The following is a 21,633-nucleotide window of genomic DNA, read 5'->3' on the forward strand; positions in this document are numbered from 1 at the left end:
TCTCTCAAATAAATAAATAAATAAATAATAAAATAATATTTTATTTAATATTTAAATATTTATTTAAATATATATTTATTTAAATATATATTAAATATTTAATATTATAATATTTAATAAATAAATAAAATCTTTAAATATATATATATATATAGTAGGGGTGCCTGGGTGGAGCAGTCGGTTAAGCACTGACTTTTGGTTTTGACTCAGATCATGATCTTAGGGTCCTGAGATCAAGCCCCATGTAGGGCTTTGCTCTCAGTGTGGAATATGCTCCAGATTCTTTCTCCCCGTCTCCCTTTGCTCCTCTCTCCACATGCTCTCTCTCTCTTTCTCTCAAATGAGTATTTAAAAATAAATAAGATAAAATAAAATATCTAGAGTGAAACACAAAAGGAAAAAATTATGAAAAATACAAAAAGTAGGAGCAGGAAAAAGGACCAACACAGTGCAATTGGAGTCCCAGAAGCAGAGAAACAAAAGAATGAAGCAGAAGCGATGTTTGGAGACATAGGGTGATGTAGTTTTGGAATGTTGGTGAGGTCTGGAGGCAAAGGCCAAGAAAGTGTTCTTCAGACATCTTGGTGCAAAAAGGTGATTTTATTAAAGCACAGGAATAGGACCAATGAGTAGAAAGCTGAGGCACTGGGGTTTTGAGGGGTAGTTGATTATATACTTGAGAGTTGGGGGAGGTAAGGACAAAGGGAGGTGTCCAAAAGGAGTTTCATATGCTAAAGAAGACCCTCAGGATCCTGGATGCCTGGCTAATGTCCAGTTAAAGTTGTTTTTTTCTTTTAGTAAAGCATTAACATTAAGGACATTAGCAGGTCCTTGTTAATGGGTTGCCTCTGGTTCTCACACCACTTTTGGCACTTATGGAGGGGCGAGTGATGTTAGGGCTTCAGGAAATCGAGTTATGGGTCTCTGGAAGTTAGGTTATTGATAAGAATGTTTTTTCCTTGTAAATCACTAAGACATTGGTAAACTGAGGGAGACTCATGTCCTGAAGGGCTGTGATCTCTATCAGTTAACCATTGTTTTTTTTTTCTCTTCCTCTAGTTTTAGGGTGGCCAGGAGTGCCTGAGGAATGTCACCTGTATTGTATCCAGGGGAGGGGTTGCAGGGTGTCAGCTTGTGCTTATCCTCAGCTTGCCTTCTGCTCCCTCATAGGGGATTGAGAATTTTCCAAAACTGATTTTGATAAAAATCGAGACACTGATTTCTCAGCATTGGAATTGGAGTTTAGAGATAAGCAAAAGGAAGACGCTAGAATGATCCCTGTAGTAATGGATTTGAGTTGGAGATATAAGTATGAACTCATGGTTAGCATAATGTAGGTAGAGATGGCTACATAGGCAAGTATTTGTAGGTCAGTATACATACATGGTATAGTCTGAACATGTATATTTTTGCTCTGCCTTCTGAGAGCTCCACAAGAAATGACATCTGGTAACAAGCAGCACACCTCCATTTCTAATACTCTTCTCCAGCAAAAGGAACAGGGCTCTTTGGAGAAATGGCTGTTTCTAGGGCTGAGGCAGGAAATATATCAGATGAGCCTGGAGACTGGTATTCCCAGGAAGTCAGGAAGTGCTCAAAACAAAATTGATGGGAATGTGTCAAAGTGTTGCAGGATTGCAGGGTTCTTGTCTCATGGAGTCGAAGAATGAATCTCACGGACACAAAAGGATGAAAGTTTATTAAGTGAAAGTGAGCCCAAAAGGGAAAGAAAAGCTCTCTAGAGTGAGAGGGGTCCGGAATTGGTTGCCACTGCAGGCTCTTAGTGGCAGTCTTCTATTGAGAACTGACTGGGAAGCTTGTGGCCTTGAGATTCTTCTTGTGCCTTCTTGGTTTATTCTCTAATCTCTAGTTCAGATCTATCTCAGCATCTCCACCTGGCAGGAATAGTTCTGGAGCCTGGTTAGGGGAGTCAGGGGTCTCCTTTCTCTCCTGTCTATACCTTAAGCCCTTCCTTATTTATGGGATGGAACCGGTGGGTAGAAAGAGCTATACTGGGATTACGAGCAGTGATAGGTTGTATACTTTCTAATTAGAGGGGGTTAGGGATAGTGGGAGTCTCCAAGGAAAGGAAGGCAAGTCTTGGCCCACTCCTGCCAAGATAAGGTTACTTTTAAACAGTAAGTCACTAAGGCAACCTTGAGGAAGTTCACACTCTGCATGTTTCAGGGATCTATCCATGGGCTACAAGCTGTAAGGAGATTTCAATTTAGACTACATTTCTTTTGCCTTTGCTCCCCACATCAAAAGGACCATAGGAGCCAACAGAGGGTTCCCAGTGGTCAAACCTGGAACTTCTGTGCCGCAAAATAAAGTAATATTAGATTATAACCCAAAGTATCAAGTGAATAACCACAAGTCCATACTGACATAAATAAGTGATTGAATACATTTATGAATGAGGAAGAAGAGACTAAATCTCCCATGCAGAAGGCTTTCAAAGGGTTGACAAAGCTACTCTGCCTCTAAGGAGAGAGAGTCAAACTCTTCACTTTGTGAGTGACTTCCTTCTAAACTGTACGATTCAGAAAGGGAGGGGAAAAGACTAACTTTGTACTGGAGAAACCTGACAAACACTACCTCTGGCGGCTAACCAAGGCCATCAACAGTCATTAGTCATGTTGACAGTAGGTAAGCTTGCTGTGATATGGTGAAAAAAGCACTTGACCTCTGTGGCCTTCCTCCTAGTAACTTATAACCCAGTCTTTTTTTTCTTTTTTTTTTTTTTTAAGATTTTATTTACTTATTTGAGTGAGAGAGCGCATGAACAAAGGTTGGGGCAGAAGGAGAGGGAGAAGCTGATTCCCTGCTGAGCAGGGAACTGGACAAGGGGCTCCATCCCAGGACCCTGAGATCATGACTTGAGCTGAAGGCAGACACTTTACCAACTGAGCCACCCAGGTACCCTTATAACCCAGTGTTGTCATGAGAAAAACATCAGACAAATCCCAATAGTGGGTGGGCATCCTACAGAATATCTGACCAGTCTTCCTCAAGACTTTCAAGGACATCAAAAGTGGGAATATCTGAAGAACTGCCACAGCCATGAGGGACCTAAAGCAACATGACAACTAAATATAATGTGAGAACCTGGAACAGAAAAAAAAAAAAAAAAAAAGGACATTTGGTAAAGACTAAGAAAATCAAAATAAATTGTGAGCTTATGTTTGTGTGTTTGTGTGTGTTTATTTTGGCTTGGTGGGTTTTTTTTAAAGATTTTATTTATTCATTTGAGACAAGTATGAGCAGGGATGGGAGAGGTGAGTAAGGGGCAGAGAGGGCTAAGTAGGGAGAGATAGGTAGGGGGCCACGGAATCAGGCTCATGAAATTATCAGAATTGTGGAGATGAAAGGAAACCAGAGATAAACAAACCAGAACATCCTGTCCCTGGTGTCAGTGAGGTCTGGTTATAACAGCTACTTGCGACCAATGGAGAATTACCAGGCCCTAAAAGGGAAATGAGCCATTAAAGATGTTATCACTAGTCCTTACTCAATGGTGGTATCAATAGAGATGTTAAAAGGATTTAGGTTTCCTGGTTGGCTTTCAATAAATGACCAACCCTACAAGCCCCTAGTGGCAACCCTATAGGGAATCCTCTCACTACTGAGAGCTTTTTCTGTATCCTTGATTAATAAGCTTCTATGGCTTTTCTCACTCTCCTTTGTCCATGAGCTTTATTCTTCAACTCGGTGAGACAAGAACTTAGCTCTTCTGTTTCATAGGCAGAGGGAGAAAGAGAAGCAAATTCCCTCTGACAGGGAGTCCAGCATGGGGCTAGATCCCAGGACCCTGAGATCCTGACCTGAGCCAAAGGCAGACTTAACCGACTGAGCCACCCCACCCAGGTGCCCCTCTGTGAGCTTATATTAATAACGTATTAGTATTGGTTCATTAATTCTAACAAATGTGCCATACTAATGTAAGAGGCTCGTAGTAGGGGAAACTGGGTGTGAGGTATATGGGAACTCTGTGTTCTGTCTTTTCAATTTCTCCAAAAATCTAAAACTTTGCTAAAAAATAAAGTCTATTAACAATAAACAAATTTGTTTAGTGAACCAACTACTGGCACACACAAAAAGATAGGTCAACCTTTCTAAGAGGAATTTGAGTGAAAGAAGATGGACAAGTCTACAGATTCCATGATTTCTCGCATATAGAATTCTTAAGCTGGTGACTATGGCATGAGAAGTTAGGAAAGTTTTTTGGCGGGGTGGGGGGGGGCAGCAGCTGGTGAGTGGATGATGTCATATGAGGGGCTTCAGGAGTGTAAGTAACATTATCCTTCTTGTTCCAGTTGGTGGTTACACAGGATATGTTCACTTTATGAAAATTCAGTAAGCTGACACTCATTATTTGTGCGCTTTGCTGTGCAATTTGATAAGCATGAATGGTGGAAAGAAAAAGCACGAGGAATGAATCAGAATGGGCACCCACATGGATGAATACTAAAACATGTTGAATTTTAGAAAGTAATTTGCCAAATAATACCCCAAATACAGCAATTTTTAAAATTTGCCATTGGTAAAACATACTCTGTGTTCTATGAAAGGGAGGTATATGTAAAAAGACCCCCAAAGGGAACCTTAATATAGAAAGGCCAAGAAGTCCAGCATGACGAGAAGTGGTTTATTAAAAGGATTTAAAGACAGCAGCATGTCTTGGGCAACCAGAAGTCAAGTAGATCTCTCCAACCCCACCTCCCTTCAGGCCAGCGTTTAGAACCCCAGGGGTTAGGAGTACATCTGAGGGACCGTCTAAGAGGAAAATGTTTGAGAATAAGTGTGCCATTGTCCACCCAGATTAAGGATGTTATGCCCTGATGGTGTACTTAAAGGTGTGGTTAAACAAGAGGAAGGAATGTGGCCGGGTGGAGGTGGAGAGGGGTATGGGTGTGGGGGGTGCTGTGCTCCAGAATGTTTCAGATCACAGAATGGTCAGTCAGCATGGCACGCTTGTCCAGGATGACATTAGTCTGTTCCACACAATCTTGCTTACAGACTTAGAAAATTTAGTCTAAATATATAGAAACACACATGAGATTATAAATACCAAATTTGTGATAGCAGTTACCTCTGCAGAGGGAAGAAGGGAAATAAAATCAAGGAAGGGGGGGATAGAAGGTCTCATTTCTACCTATAATACATATATTTTTAAAAATTTTATTTATTCATTCATGAGAAACACATGGAGAGAAGCAGAGACACAGGCAGAAGGAGAAGCAGGCTTCCTGCAGGGAGCCCGATGCAGGACTCCATACCAGGACCTCAGGGTCACAACCTGAGTCAAAGGCAGACACTCAACCACTGAGCCACACAGGTGCCCCCTACCTATTTTATATGTCTAAAAAAATCTGAAGCACATATCACAAAATATTAAGCTATGATACAGTCGGGTTCAGTGGCATGGGTAATCATGATGTTATTCTCTTTTCTTTTTTTCTAGTTTTGAAATATATACCTATTTGTATGGGTGCATATATATCTATAAGAACATATAGCAGCCTAGGAGAATTAACAAGCATTTTATGATCAATACTTGACCTCCATGCAACTTAGGGATTAATGGATCCATAGATTCTTTGCAATACAGATACTGTTAGCTTCCTTTTTTTTTTTTTTAAGATTTTATTTATTTATTCATGAGAGATACAGAGAGAGAGGCAGAGACATAGGCAGAGAGAGAAGTAGGCTCCCTGTGAGGAGCCTGATGTGGGACTTGATCCCGGACCCTGGGATCACGACCTGAGCCCAAGGCAGGTGTTCAACCGCTGAGCCACTCAGGCATCCCTAGCTTCCTTTTTAATACAAGGAGTTCTAACTCAAAGACTAATGACCTTTGCATTTCACCAACCCCTTGTTAACATCATATCTTTCATGAAATGTGATTTCAAAGTTTCCTGGAAGACAAATTACATCTGCTGATAAGCTCTTTATTTTTTTTATTTTTTTATTTTTTTATTTTTTTGATAAGCTCTTTAGAACCACCGAGAGCAGTCAGATGTTGGAGGTCAATGAGCAATGAGAATTCAATCTAGTTGCTCATTCATTGGCTCCAAAATGTGAACCGAGCACCCACATGGTCCATGTGAGATATGAGGAGCTTGAATAAACCTGGTTGCAGAGGAGAGATAGCAGTAAATAGCACTGAGAAACATTTTGAGGCAGAACTATCAGAAGTCTCCAAATGGCTCTAAATAATGTGACTGAGCCCAAGCTGTGAGAAGAGGAATCAAGGAGGAGACAGACAGTGAGAGGTGACTCAAGTGACTATGTAAAACCTGGTATCATTAACTGAGATGGGGACGATGGGGGAAAATTTTAGGAAGTTTGTCTTTTGAAAGTGTGAAGGATGCCTTTTGAAGTCCAAGTCTAGATGTGGACAATTGTATGTTGAGTCTGAAGTGTGGGGGGGAGTCAGGCTACAGATCTACACTTGGGTGTCATCAGTGTGTTGACAGCACTCAATGTTGTAGGACTTGCTGAGACTCCCCCCTTGGAGAAGAGAGGTCTTGGGATCAAGTCTTGAGATGCTCCAGTAATTAGTTTCATAGAGGACCATGGAGCCAAATGAGAAAAGCAATGCTTTTTATGTGGAGATTTCAGTAGTAAGGGAGTCAGCCACCATTACTTATACTTTGGCGGAGACTCAAAGGCAGGCAGAGGAGTGGGAAAGCTTTGTAGCAGACTGAAGAGAAGACTTTGGGTGTGCCCTGAGGCTGTTGGCTTGAGGTGGGCTAACTAGAAGTGGGGTATCCTGTGTGATTGGTTAGGGGTGCATTTTTGGCTTTCTCTTGTTGGTCCTAAATTGGAAGCAAGGACACAAATTCTGGAAGCTGTCAGTTATTAGTCAAGTCTTGGCCATTTGAGGCCAACTGTTGCAGAAGTCATTGGTTAGCTTCCTGTATTGTGACTAGAGATCCAGTCTGGCTTGCAGCAGACTGGCTTCCTGGGCTGGCTGCTGTGGATGAGGGGTTGGTTTCCTGGGTGGGCAGCTGCAGACCATGGGTCAGAGATTTATCTCTTAAATGTTCTTTCTTTCTTTCTTTTTTGTTATAAAGATTTTATTTATTATTCAAGAGAGACAGAGAGAGGCAGAGATATAGGCAGAGGGAGAAGCAGACTCCCCACAGGGAACCCAATCCCGGACTCGATCTCAGGACCCTGGGATCATGACCTGAGCTGAAGGCAGGTGCTCAACCCCTGAGCCACTCAGGTGCCCCTAGAGCAATATCTCTCTATATGACCTGGCCATTGCCCGTTTGCATATTCAGTCTCTAGAATAAAGCAGGAAAGGAGATTAAGAAGGAACAGCAGAAGAGGTGGCAAGAAAACCAAGAATGAGTCTCATGCTGGAAGTCAGGAAAATAACGTGTTTCAAACAGGAGGAGCTGGTTAACTCTGGCAAATGTCACTGTCACATGTGATAAGGTGAGGACACAAAAACAGGTCAAGGTTTTCCAGATGAGAAACACATGACTATCATTCTTGCTGAATTCTCAAACATGAGAGACATTTTCCTTTGACAGCAGTGGAAGTGAAAAGTAACAGGGTGAGCTAGGAAGAAAAGAAGGGGCCACACTGCATCCCAGCTGAGGACTGTGCAGCCAGTACTGTTCCCTGCTGGGAAGGAGCAGTTTCCAGCCCAGCGCTGGGTTCCACAATTGGTGGGATGACCACATCCCAGATTGAGATTAACCTGAAACCCACGCCCAGGCCTTTAACCATACACTGGAGGCCCAGATATTCCAGTTTAGGGAATTCCACTACCATAAGGTTGGGAAGTGGGTGGTTCTCCTTCAAAGATGATTGAGAACAGAGGGTAGAAAACAGAAGATAAATAGCAAACCCATCTCAGGAGCTTTGCTTGAATCAGCCACAAGAATGTTAACCTGGATGGCTCAGTGGTTGAGAGTCTGCCTTTGGCTCAGTCAAGTTCCCGGGGTCCTGGGATTAAGTCCCACATTAGTGTCCCCATGGGGAGCCTGCTTCTCCATCTGCCTGTCTCTGCCTCTCTGTGTGTGTGTCTCATGAATAAATAAATAAACTCTTAAAAAAGAAAAAAGAATGTTAACCATGAGCAGAAACTGTTTGATGATATTTACTGTTATTGATGAAGGAGCAGAAGGCTAGCTGAGGACAAAGCACAAGCTGACACCCTGCAACCTCCTCCTGCCCCCCACTCCTGGCTGGCATTTGTGGGACATTTCTCCAGGAAGCTCCCAACTGTCTTAATGTAAATGCCTAGCTGGAGGGAAAAAAAACAAAAAAACAAAAATGATCTTAACCTGACAAAGGCAAGGCCTCCAGTATCTTGTTGGTCCTCTTTAGCATATGAAAGTTCTTTTGAGGGTCGACTGGGTGGCTCAGTCAGTTTAACATCTGTCTTCAGCTCAGGGCATGATTCCTGGGTCCTGGGATAGAGTCCCACATCAGGCTCCCTGCTCTGTGAGGAGTCTGCTTCTCCCTTTCCTCCTCACTCTGGCTCTCTGTTGCTATCTCTTGCTCTCAAATAAAATCTAAAAGAAAGAAAGAAAGTGTTAGTTTTTTTCCAAAATGAACGGTGGAGAAATAATAATAAAAAAAACAACGGCAGAGCCAGGCAGTAGGTTCGAGAGTGCTTTAATGGGGAGCACTCCCGGGAGAGGTTCCATGACTCGGAGAGGTGGCCCAAGTCGCGCCCGGGGTTGGGAAGAGTGGGAGTATTTAAGCCTATTGGTTCCGGGTCTGGATCCAGGTGGGGATCCAAATTAGGCAAGGGAACACCGTGTCCCTAGGTGATTGGCTGGGGGTGGGGATAGTACAGATGATGGGGAGGTGGTCCCTAGCTGGAAAGTCCTGGATGGAAAGTTTCGGTTTCCCATCTAGGCTTTGATTTACTGGAGATGACGTGGTGGTCATGGCTGCTTTGGCAGGAAGATCAGCCATTTTGACCCAATTTGAGATGTCTGCCATTTTGGGTGCCCCTGTCTCTCAGCCAGCCCAACAGAAAGAAAGAAAGAAAGAAAGAAAGAAAGAAAGAAAGAAAGATCTTGAAAACTTCCCTTTTCCTTACCTCCCCCAACTCCCAAGTATCAGCCACCCCTCACAACCCTGGGGCAGCAGCCATTCCTGCCCACAGATTCTGTCCTCATACTTTAATAAAACCACCATTTTGCACCAAAGATGTCTCAGGAATTCTTTGTTGGCTGTCGGCTCCAGACCTCACCCCACCAAACCACTTATGTTCCAAAACTACATGACGCTCTCTCCTGAGAGCTTCTTCTGTACCCTTGCTTAATAAAACTCTTTCGTTTTTCTCCCTCTCCTTCAGCTGCGAGATTCATTCTTCGACTCCCTGAGACAAGAACCTTGCTCCTCTACTTCATCTTCATGAATTTGATTTTCTTCTACTTGAGTAATAAAACCGCATTATGAGCATTTGTAAGACCGAGAGTAGATAATAGTTATCCAGAGCCTTTCCTTCCATGGCCCCACTAGAGTGACCTTACATTTGAATTTATCTTGGATGAGTGACAGAAGCAAATGTTTCTGTCCCTTCATGGGGGGACATTTGCTTCACTTCTTGGTGCAAACACTAGCTTCTGTTCTTCTGGAAACTGACTTGAAGACTGCAGGAATCTGAGAGGAAGAAAAAGTGGAAACGGATGACCTTGAGCCATGGTGAGGAAGGTCAGAGGTAGACTCCTTTCACAGACTCTTTCCTTTCTTCCTATCCTGTAGCCCCTGCCCTGGCCTGGCCCAGATGGCCCTCACTTGCATCACCAGGTGATCTCCTTGGTCTGCTGGCTGTGGTCTCCCGTCCACCCTCCATGCAGCTGCTCAAGTGACATGGGAAACAAAGGCAGAAGAGAAATTATTAAATATCCTTAATACTTGCAGCCCATGGACAAGTCCCTGAGGCTGGGCAGAGTGACATTCTTCTAGAGACACAAGTGCATGGATGGTGACACTTTGCTTAGAGCAAAAGGCAATCTTAGCCAGACCCCCAGGATCCTGTGAGTCTACTTTAACATATAAAAATTCCTGGGGTGCCTAGGTGGCTCTGTGGTTGAGCATCCACCTTTGGCTCAAGTCGTGAGCCTGGGGTCCTGGGATCAAGTCCCACATCAGGCTTCCCTCAGAGAGCCTGCATCTTCCTCTACATATGTCCCTGCCTGTCTCTATGTGTGTCTCTCATGAATAAATAAAATCTTTAAAAAATTCCTTTGGAAACTTCTTTTATCTTTAATCTCCTCCCCAAACATACATGTTGGCAATCATCTCCCAAGCATATGACCCACCAATGTACATCTGAAGGGTCTCATTGAGGAAGGGACAGGCAGGGTTAAGGAGGGACAGATAGGTAGGAAGCTATGTGATCAGGCTCCCAGAAATCCCAGAAATGCTGAGATGTCAGGAAACCAGAGATAAGGGAACAAATCAGACCACCCTGCCCTGGGCATCAGAAGTGGGGTCTTTTTATGGCAGTCACATTGTAACCAGCAAATAACCAGATCTCACACTGTAACCAGCAAATAACCAGATCTCAAAGAAGAAGCAAGCCATTAAAGGTGCTATCACCAATCCTTACTTGTACCAAGACAACACAAGAATGATAAGGCCACAAGCTCCCTGGTCAGTCCTAAATAAAAGACTTGTCAGTAGAGGCCTATGTGGGCAACCCTGTTGGGTCCCCTCTCACTCCTGAGAACTTTTTCTGTATTCTTGCTTAATAAAACTCTATTGTTTCCTCACTCTCATTTGTCCAAGAGATTCATTCTTTGACTCCATAAGACAAGAACCTCACTCTCCCACTTCAGGAGGATCATTCAAAATCCCCAATCTCACTATCCCTTTTCCCTAACAAGGTTTCAAAGGCCTCTGCTAGTTCAAAGACTCTGATCTGGGCTCCTTAGTGATCTGCAAAAGATCCCTCCACATTCTGCCCCCTGCTGGTGGTTTTCATCCTTAGGTACCCCTGAGAATCCAGGGAAACTTTAATAAGGGCCAGGTGGTTCTGGTTTAATCAGACAAGTAGCACGTGGTGGGGGATGGGTCCCAGGTACCCAGATTTTTGGTTCAGTTCTTCAGGACCTGATGATGCCTCCGTGAACCATTTGTAGATTCCAGTGCCTTCGAAATAAGGAGGCCTTTTGTGGTTCCAAGTTCACCCCACTGCAGCACACAGATTTCAAACAGAGAGATGGGTGGGGTTGTGGGTGGGAATGAGGGAAGGAAATGTGGGAACCTGCATCCCAGAAGTGCCAGTGAGAGCTCAGGAGGCAGCAGCGCCAGGACTGGCCAATGGTAAATCTGTGGAACAGCCAGCCAACATGGAAACGAGGGCCGGTCCCCATGGACTGTGTGGGATCTTCTAGCAGTGGGCCTGGGATCATTCTCCCAGGTGGTGTAAAGGTGACTACAAGTCAAAAGAAAGAGGATTTTCCCTGGGGTCAAAGGGAAAGAGAAGTCCCTCTCTCCCTTTTCTTTCCTCTTCTTTTCTTTTTTAAAGATTTTATTTATTTATTCATGGGAGACACACAGAGAGGCAGAGACATAGGCAGAGAGAGAAGCAGACTCCCTGCGGGGGGACTGATGTGGGACTCGATCCCAGGACCCCAGGGTCATGCCCTGAAATGAAGGCAAACTCTCAACCACTGAGCCACCTGGGTGCCCCTTCCCTCTCTTTCCTTGAAGCATTTCCTTTAGAGGTGTAAAACTTTCAAAAAACAGGAAAAAAAAAAAAAAGAATTAGGCCCCTTACCCATTTGGCTTCTCAGGAATGTCTTTCTTGGGGGCCTTGGGGCACCTCTTTGGACTGTGAGCATGGAGTTAGAAGGTGCCCTGTCTGCCTGTTTCTCTGGGAGGTCAGCCTACGTACCCACTTCAGGTTGTACCCACTCCTCCTTCTTAAAAAGATAGGAGAAGATTTGTGTTCCTTAAAATTAGGTGCTTTGCCTGCCAACTTCCACTCTGGGGCGGATGAGGGAGGTAAGGTTTGGGGGGGGGGCATCAGAGTCAGCCATGCTGGCTGGAAGGCACAAGATTTGTTCTGACCACCACTGCTATCTCCTGGGTTAACAAAGGTGGGATCAGAGATGCTTGGGTGACTTAGTGATTGATCATCTGCCTTTGGCTCAGGTCATGATCCCGGGGTCCTAGAATGGAGTCCCACATCAGGCTCCCCACAGGGAGTACTTTACCCTTTGCCTGTGTCTCTGCCTCTCTCTGCGTGTCTCTCATGACTAAACTAATAAAATTTTTTTAGAAAGTGGGCTCAAGCATGTGTAAGTGCCAGGAGAGGAGTTGGATGACTGCCCAAGAGGCACAAAGGAGCTGATCAGAGGAAGGCCATTCCCAGTCTTGTGGAAGGGGGATTGTGTACAGGTCACAGCAGAGAGTAGAACTGGGCAAGCCAAGGCCATCCGCTCTGATTAGTTACTGTCCAGAGAAAAACTGGAAAGTGGGCCCCCACATTTTTGGACACTGAAACAGTCTGCTCCAGGCAGAGGATGAGAGCAACTTGCTGGGTAGTATTTGTCCTGGAGGTAGATACTCAATTGTCTGAGAAAGAATATGACCTCATCTTATTGGTTTCAGGGCCTATAAACAACATCTCAGGCTCCTGAGGGCAGGGTAGAGGCAAGTGTGAAGGTTGACAGTTTCTGGGTCTCACAGGCATGGTTGGTAAGCTAATGGGAACATTCCAGAACCAGCAGAGCCTGGGAGTGTTAAGGGTTGGTAGACAGAGGAAAGTTTTATGTACTCAGGCCAGTGCTGGTGTCCCAGGAGCCAACCCAGACACCAGAACCCACCCTGAACCACGATCTTTTCCCTAGCAGGCCTCCCAGTCTGCAGCTGGAGTGTCCGTAGCTTCTGTAGGCTAAAGACGGCATCTATTAACCTCTGGTCAAGACACACTTCTCTTACATTCTAGGCCCCAGAAACAATGACCCTATAATAACCCCAGACCTCTGTAAGCCCCAGGGGATTACTTGATCTCAAGGTGGGCTTTGAACTTGGCATCATCACCAACCAGTGGATCTGGAAGTCTCAAGCCTCGGGAAGAGTAGAAATGTTGATGCCCTGGGAACTGGAGACACAAGAGATGGACTCTATTTCTACATGTATTTGCTGTTGTGCCAACCATCTCAAATGCCTTTCCTTTTTTGATTCTTGTGTCAGAATCTTTCTCATCTGTCAAGAATCAACATTAGCATCACAATGCCGAAGGAACCTCTCTTGGGCTGCCCTCAGGTAGAAAGGCCCAACCCTTCTTCTCATATTCTGTTCTGGACAAAGATAAGGATTTTGACTCATCTCTACCTCCAACATTTAGCCTTGTTTGGGGCATCTAGCTGGTACCTAATAACTGTTCAGAGATGAATGAATGAATTCAAGAAGTGAAGAAATTTGGCCTGAGGATGATTTGCATATATGACCAAGTCACTCAACTTGTTAAGTTTTCATCTTTTTGCACCAAATCTGAATAAAGGCCAATACCCAGATTAGATTTTTTTTTTTTTTTTAAATACTGGGGCATGTCCTGTCTTTTTTGTGGTGAACACTTATCTTGGAGTTCTTATTAGTCACTCCTAATACCCTCTCATACTTACCTGGATGGAGCTCACCTTATACTCTGATTGGGAAGGCCCATCCTCACCCACCCTCACCCTATGGCCTCCCTCATCTGACTCCACCTGAGGACTTGGCCTACTGATCCCTCCATCTGTCAGCAAGAGTACATGGAGGGCCTACCGTGGATGGTTCTCTACTGACACATGTGAAGTGCAAACAGATGCTCAGCACACTGCCTGAGACTGGAATTCAGCCAAGACTGGTAATGACGCACGATCAGAGGTCACAATACTCCTTATCAAGCCATAGTAGCTTCCTTTAAGAAGCATGGCTTTTGAACTTCTTTCTGTTTTTTTGGCTTGAATTTCTGAGCTTCCATACAAATCTCATCATGGCTACCATCAGGCATGGATGAATTTCTCATCTTCCAAAGGCACTTTCTTCTTCCAAAAACCATATTTTACTTTAAGGGAAGTAGATCTTTACAAAAAGTGGGCTGCTGAGGGGTCCAGAATTTTCAACATATGCCACCAAATCCTTTCCTTCCCTCTGAATTTTTGGAGAAGCTCCTCATCTTGTGAATTTGTAGCACTTTGAAGCATGAACACATACATTCAAACCCATGTAAATACTAATAGCTATCCCCTAGGAGGGCCCTCCCATGTGCCAGCACTTCTTGTCTAAGCAGCTGGTGTGAGAAGTCTTGCCTTTGTCAGGCAGGCCCAATGTGGCACACCCTGAGCCCCTGTATTGACTGGCACTGGGCCATCAGAGGAAGGAGAGTGAAAAATCGGGACCTGGCTGTGAGTTTGGGTTGGGTGGGCTTCAGGAGGGTAGAAGATGAGGAGGGGAAGGAGAATGAGACAATGGAATGTTCTGCAAGGTGTAACCCCTCGCTGAGTGAAGTAAGTCAATCGGAGAAGGACAAACATTATATGTTCTCATTCATTTGGGGAATATAAATAATAGTGAAAGGGAATATAAGGGAAGGGAGAAGAAATGTGTGGGAAATATCAGAAAAGGAGACAGAACGTAAAGACTGCCAACTCTGGGACACGAACTAGGGGTGGTAGAAGGGGAGGAGGGTGGGGGGTGGGAGGGAATGGGTGATGGGCACTGGGGGTTATTCTGTATGTTGGTAAATTGAACACCAATAAAAAATAAATTAAAAAAAAAAGGTGTAACCCCTCCTCTCAACTCCAAACCAGTGGCCAATTAGGCACAGGAAAGGATGCTTTACATCACTTGTCACAGGCAACTGCAAATGCACAATACAGTGAGACACCACCCCATACCCACTAGGTGATCAGAATGAAAAAGTCAGATAGCAATAAGCATCGGTAAGGAGGTGGAGAAATTGAAGCTCTCATATGCTCCTGGTGGCCATGTAAAGTGGTTCAGCCAGCTTGGAAAACAGATGGGTAGTTTCTCAAGTGACTGAACATAGAGTTGCAATTCCGCTCCTAGGTATAGACCCAAGAGAAACAAAAGTGATATATCCGTACAGAAATTTATGCAAATGTTCATAGCAGCATTACTGATAATAGCCAAAAGGAGAAGCTGCCAAAAACCCATCAACTAATCAATGGATAAACAAAATGTGCTAAAGTACACAGTAGAATATTATTCCATCATAAAAAGGAATGAAGTACTGACCCATGATGGAGCATGAATGAACCATATAATAGTTATGATGCATGAAAGCAATGAAGTATAGTCAGAAGAAAAGCAGGCAGGGACCAGAGGCCCCTCACCTTAAGAGGAAACCACCCTTAAAAGGATCCTGGAAGGAGCCCTCCACCCTTTCCCATGGGCCAGGTAGATCACCTGATTGGGTGATAGGTACATAGAGGGTTAATCAGATTAAAACAGCCCCCAAACAAGCCCATAAAACCCCCTAGATCTAATTGCCAAAGAGGCAACCATCTCAGTTCCCCTCCCTCTACAGGAGCTTTATTCTATGGCCCAATAAACTTTGCTTTGCTACCCACCACTCTTCATCTGTTCTATCTCTTCATTCTTCAAAGTGACCAACAGCTGAGGGCAGTAAAGGCAGAGAAATCCTATTACAAAAGAAGCCACTCACAAAAGATCCCATACTATATGACTCCATTCATATGAGAGCCCAGGATGGGGGAATCTAGAATCAAAGTAGATTCATGGTTGCTGAGGGCTGGGCTGGGCTGGGGCTGAGGGATAGGGAAAGGATGGGGAATAAGAGCCATATTAGCTAACAGATTTGGGGTTTCTTTGTGAGGAGGCAAAAATGCTCTAAAATGGACAGTGGTGCTGGTTGCACACATCTGTGGATACACCCAAATGCTGAGTTATACACATCAAATGGGTGAATTGTATGTGAATGTATGTCAACAAAGCCATTTAACCTGAAACAAGCTAAATGAAACCAAAGATCTTCTGTCTTTTTGGTTTCTTGTGGACACCAGTGATGGAGACACACTTTGTGGCCTGGATGGTGTGGCCAGAAGACAGGCAGAGGCTGGTGGGGAGAGTGTAAGGAGTCATCGCAGGAGGCTTGGGCTTCCCTGAGCTACTGACCTCACCCGGGGCCGAGAGACCCAGCAGGACCCACTGACATTAGGGTTGCACACGAACTTCTCCAAGCCATAGCACAATCCCTCGGAGCTAGGAGCATGTGTGGCTTCCTGTTCTAGCTCTGACCATGTGTCCTGAGTGTCACAGGTATCACCATACAGATTTCTCCGTCCTCTGTTACTTGTAAAAAGCACAACCAAGGGAGTGCCAATGCTCTCACTGGCTCCTCCAGCTCCAGGGAGCTCAGACTAGGTCCCCAAAAAAGACCTGGCTTGGGGTGCCTGCTACGGTCACTGCCACCTCTTAGGACACAGAGTGGCCATCTCCAAGTTGCTGGAAATTCCCGTGTATGGAACTGCTTTGTGAGACAGGACAGAGGATTCTGAAAAGAAAAAAAAAAGTTCTTAACTACGGCATTTTTTTTAAAGATTTTATTTATTTATTTCAGAGAGAGAATGAAAGAGCACAAGCAGACTCCCTCCTGAGCAGGGAGCCTGATGTGAGGCTTGATGCCAGGATGCTAGGATCATGACCTGAGCCAAAGGCAGATGCTCAATCAACTGAGCCACTCAGGTGCCCCCACAGTATTTTTTTTTAAAGAAGACATTGTTTAGGGGCCCCTGAGTAGGTGGCTTAATTGGTTAAGTGCCTACCTTTGGCTCAGATCATAATCTCAGGGTTCTGGGATCAAGCCCCAGGTTGGGTTCCCTGCTCAGCAGGGAGTCTCCTTCTCCCTCTGCCCCTCCCCTCTGTTGGTGATCTCTTCTCTCTCTGTCAAATAAATAAATAAATAAAATCTTTTAAAAAAATTGTTAAGCAGTGATTTCAACATACAATCTTTGTTAGTTGAGCTGTGTGAGCACCTGGATGTCAAACGACTTCCATTAGGGGACTGTTTTGTTCTCAGGCCCTATAGGGAATTTCTGACAAATGCATTGTTGCTGTGCCTTCAGAATCAAGCTGCTGTGCTGTTCCACATTGTAGGTCAAGGTCAGCAATTCAGGAATGTCCCCTCTGCCACAGCTCTTTGAGCTGGGCCCTGCAGACCCCAAAGGGATAACCTCTCAGAATACTGTGCTGTGTCCAGTCTATCATGTCTTTGAAATATTTTCCCATCAATCAACGATTTCTTGCTTTGGCTTAACTCCTTTGGCCAGATAGACGGGGGAAGACAGGGACATGATACGGACTTGGCTGGGGGGGCGTGAAGATGAGAACCAGCCCCTCCTGGAAGCACCTGGGGAAAAGCCAAGGCCAAGTTTCCATGTCAGATGCATTGTTTCCACCAAGAAAATACCCCCTGGGAAATATTTTTGTTCACCCACTTTGCCTGGGACTTCACCACCTACACAGACACTGCAGGCTCAGGAGTGTTGGAAGAGAATCTGTATCTTCATGGAGCTCAAGAAAAACAACTCAGGTAGGGTTGGAAGCAACTGATTGGGCACATGTTTATTGAACGACTAGCTCGTTCCAAGCATTCTGCAGGGGCTGAGAAATCAGAGACAAATAAATGGAAGTCATTGGCAAACTGGTCCGGGGATGGAAAGGAAGCCAATCAGTGTGGTCCGGGTCAGGGTGTGTTCAGACCTGTGCTGGGGGCACGATGGCTTTGCAGGAGCCCAGGGCAGGGGCACACAGTCCTGTTTAGGGGGCCTCGTGGGCTTCCCAGACAGCATGATGCTTGAGAAGCGTCCTGGAGAATGACGAGAAGATGGAAAGCCAGAGAAAGGCATTGTGGGTGAAGACATAGAGGACGGGAGGCATGGCCCAGAGATGTGCAGATGCCCCATTGCGTCCCAGTCTCTGTAGAGCAGAGAAAGAAGTTCCAGAATGGATGGATGTGTGTCAGGACACTGAGTTTGGACTGAGCATGAAGGTGAAGAGAAGTATGAAGATCAGACATGCGTGTTAGAAAGCTCACTCTGGCAGTGATGTGAGAGTGGACGGGGAGGCTTCCTCAGAGAGCCCCGAGGAAGGCCTGAGAGAGTGAAGCAGGGGACAAGGAGATGGGATGGCTCCCACCGCCCTACCTTGAGTCACTAAGGCAGGGCCCCCCATCATGGAGCTGGGGAAACATGGAGGATACCCAACTGTGGAGTCCCTGGGAGCGGGTTGGGCGGCAGTGGTCTGGACAACAAGGGTCTGGGCCCCCACGAGTGTGTCAAGACTTCTCTCTGATGCCAGAGAAGCTCATCTTTTATGGTGACAGGAACACACGTCTGTGAGTCAGCCTTGAGTATCTTTCTTGGGGATGAAAGGAGGGGTGGAGTGTCCAAGGCCTAAGTCAGCCATGATGAGAAGCTTTGAGCAGGCCATCAGCGGCCTAACGCAATGCCTGCCTGGCTTAAACCTCCACTGCATCATGAGCCCCGTGACAGGCGGGAGGGCCCCCGGTGACCTAGCAGCCAAGGCATGCGGCTGAAACATTTTAATGACACCCACTCTGGCTTTTAGAATATCAGTAAGAACAGGGACTGCGCATAATGACACCACTACTTGGAGTTACGTGTCATCTTTGGAGTCGGACAAACAGCCTAAGCCATTACCTCACGTCAAAGTTAGCTGACCTGTGTAACTCATGCTTACGGTGTTTCTGGAAGAACATGGGGGAAGGAACTCTCTCGAAAGCCTTCGGAATGACCAAGCATTTTGACCGAATGTGCTTTTTAAAACATGGAAATTGGCAAGCGTGAGGAAACAGATATTAGACAGCTTTATTAAAAAAAAATTAATAATCCGGGGCACCTGGGTGGCTCAGTGGTTAAACATCTGTCTTTGGCTCAGGTCATGATCCCGGGGTCCTGGGATCGAGTCCCACATCGGGCTCCCTGCAGGGAGCCTGCTTCTCCCTCTGCCTGTGTCTCTGCCTCTCTCTGTGTCCCAAATAAATAAATAAATAAAATCTAAAAAAAGAAAGAAAAGAAAAATCCTTGGAAGGGAATAGAAATGATTAAAAAAAAAAAAAAGCTGCACAACTTGAGGTCTTTCTTCAACCCTTTTGATCAGCAGTAAGTATATTCACCCAAGTGTTCTTCTCACACACATAGACAGAGTTGGGCCATTTTCTTTACCGCAGCACTTGTTTGAGGTATTGATGTTTCACTACTGGTGCAAACTTAGGTACGAAAAGATTTAAATCAGAGTTTTACTTATCGGTTGGGGTAACAAATCACCCCAAAGCCGTGGTTCGCAACCACCACGACTGCACTCTCTCACACTATGCTGTGCATTGACTGGCTTCAGCTGCCACACTCTGCTCTCAGTGAAGCGGGATGAGGCTGCAGCCTCTGGGGCTCCATTTTGCTAGAACATTCCATGGTGGCTTCTTTGCTTCCATGGCCGATAACTTGGTGCTCCTTCCTGTGGCCTCTCCCTCCATGGAGGGGTCTCACGCCCCAGGGCCTTGTGGCATCTCCCAATAGGAGCTAGTTGGACTCCTCACATGGCAGGTGGCTGCCAAGGCGACAGAAGCAGAAGCTGCCAGCCCTTCGGAGGCCCCAGAACAAGTATGGTGCCCCTTTCACCATGTTCTATTGGTTAAATTGAGTCTTAGGTTCAACCCAGACTCAATGTGGGAGGACACATCGCCAGGATCCGTGTGGCGGCGGATGGGGCTCCTTGGGGACCGTCACAGGCTGTCACAACCCACAGTGCGATTGAGGCCGTGTGGTGTGGCAGTTAGAGCAACAGCCCTGGAGTCAAATAGGGCCTGAAATGTTGTGTCGTCCACCTCCTCGAAATATGATGTAGTATATGATTTTTTTTTTAAATTAGTACTATCGTACTGTAGTATGAAATATGGCCTTGGGTGTAAGACACAAAACAAGACTCAATGGCATGTGCCACCTTGACGCCTGGTGCAACCCGAGGGCTGTGAAGCTGCCACAGGTCCTTGTCTCAGGGCCCTCCTCTCATAACCTGGCAGCTCACCCCTTCCTGCCGGCAGGAGAGCCCTGCTGCGGCTCCTGGTCCACTTCACGGCCTCCCCTGATTAGGTCTGGCCCACCCAGCACACATTTTCTTTTGATTAACTCAAACTCCAGGAGTCGGGCCCTGAACTCCACCTGCAAAATCCCTTTTGACACATAAAATAATATAACCATGGGGGTGGCATCCCATCATAGGCATGGGTCCTGGTCACCCAGAGCGGGGCTGGGAAGCCTGGGGACCACCTTGACTGTGCTGCCCACACCCCCTCCTCCTCCGAGCCCCGCATAGCTTCTCACGGCTCCCATCCTCTGCAGCCCTGGGGTGCGGCCTCCACCCAGTCACGCCCAGGGACCTCGCTGGTGACTGGGGGATATGGATGCTATCTCTTCAGACCAAGGCGCCCACACTTACGTTCTGGTCCCAGCTGTGCAGGACCTGCCGGGTCACCTCTGTGCCTCCCACTCCAGCCTCCAGGCTACTCAGTTCCGGCAGCAGGGCTGCTGGCCCGGCTGGTTGGCCTGGATCTGCAGGGTTTCTCCCGTGGTCAGGACGCTGGCATGGAGGGGACCTGCCATCCCCATGCTCAGGGCCTCCTGGCCACCAAGCTGTCCCTATGCCTTGTACAGGTCACTGCTCACCCACCCAAACCCTTGCTCCCAGGGACTTGGGTCCTCTGCTGCAGGCACCCAAAGTTGAGCATTGCAACTGGGCATGTCCCCCAAACCTGAGCCCTTTGGGCCACCTGTCAGCCACTTGCTTCTGCTTCCCCGACAACCACGGTGATCCTAACATCCCAGGACTGTATCCCAGGCAAGATTCAAATGCCCTGCACCCTGGGGAGAAAACCTGATTTCCAGAAAGTACTCTGAATTATTATTATTATTATTATTATTATTATTATTATTATTATTGGTAATGCATGACTCCCAAAGCTGGCTCAGTGGTCCCCCTGCTGCCTAGACCTGTGGCATAACCAGATTGGGGCGGTAGGGGTCCATCTCACACCCTGGGTGGCTGGCATTGTCCATCTATGGTGTAATTTCCTCCCGGAGAAGAAATTCGGTCGTTTCTAGGATTTGAGGCCCAACGCACAGGCCTAGAATCGCCACTCATGCCTCTGCCAATGTTTTCCTGGGAACAGCCTAGAAGTCAGCACCTTTGGCAAACTTGAACGCCAGGGAGTGTGTTTGGCACATTGGTGTAATTGGACAGGGCCGACCAGGGAGAGGGTGCACACGAGGGGGTCGGTGACGAAGAACAGAGGGCAGGAGAGAGCGGACCTCAGTGCCCGCTTGGTTTGTGAATTCGGTTCTAGATTGGAGGCTGTATTAGCTTCCTGCTGCTGCTGTAACAGATCGCCACACTCTCGGGCGCTCAACACCTATTTTTTCTTTTTCAAGTTCTGGAAGCCGGAGGGCGATGAGTTTCACAGGGCTGGAGTCAAGGTGTCAGCCAAGTGGTCCTCCCTCCTGAAGCTCCAGGGGAGATGCTCTTCCTTGCCTGTTCCAGCTTTGGAACTCTGTTCCCTGCATCCCTGGGCTCAGGGCCCCTCCCTCCATCTTCAAAGCC

The 21,633-nt window shown here is 46.2% G+C and overlaps 1 long non-coding RNA gene across 1 annotated transcript; it reads right to left on the bottom strand.

Annotated features, from left to right (window-relative positions):
- Positions 1-8,691: 8,691 nt before the first annotated feature.
- On the bottom strand, positions 8,692-13,819 carry LOC140621334 (uncharacterized). The gene is made up of 3 exons (XR_012021045.1): positions 13,701-13,819; positions 12,996-13,093; positions 8,692-9,639 (listed from the first exon to the last, which is right to left on the bottom strand). It is a non-coding gene; the product is annotated as an uncharacterized lncRNA (long non-coding RNA).
- Positions 13,820-21,633: the final 7,814 nt, after the last annotated feature.

This window comes from Canis lupus, chromosome 30 (assembly GCF_048164855.1).
Source record: "Canis lupus baileyi chromosome 30, mCanLup2.hap1, whole genome shotgun sequence".
NCBI lineage: Eukaryota > Metazoa > Chordata > Mammalia > Carnivora > Canidae > Canis > Canis lupus.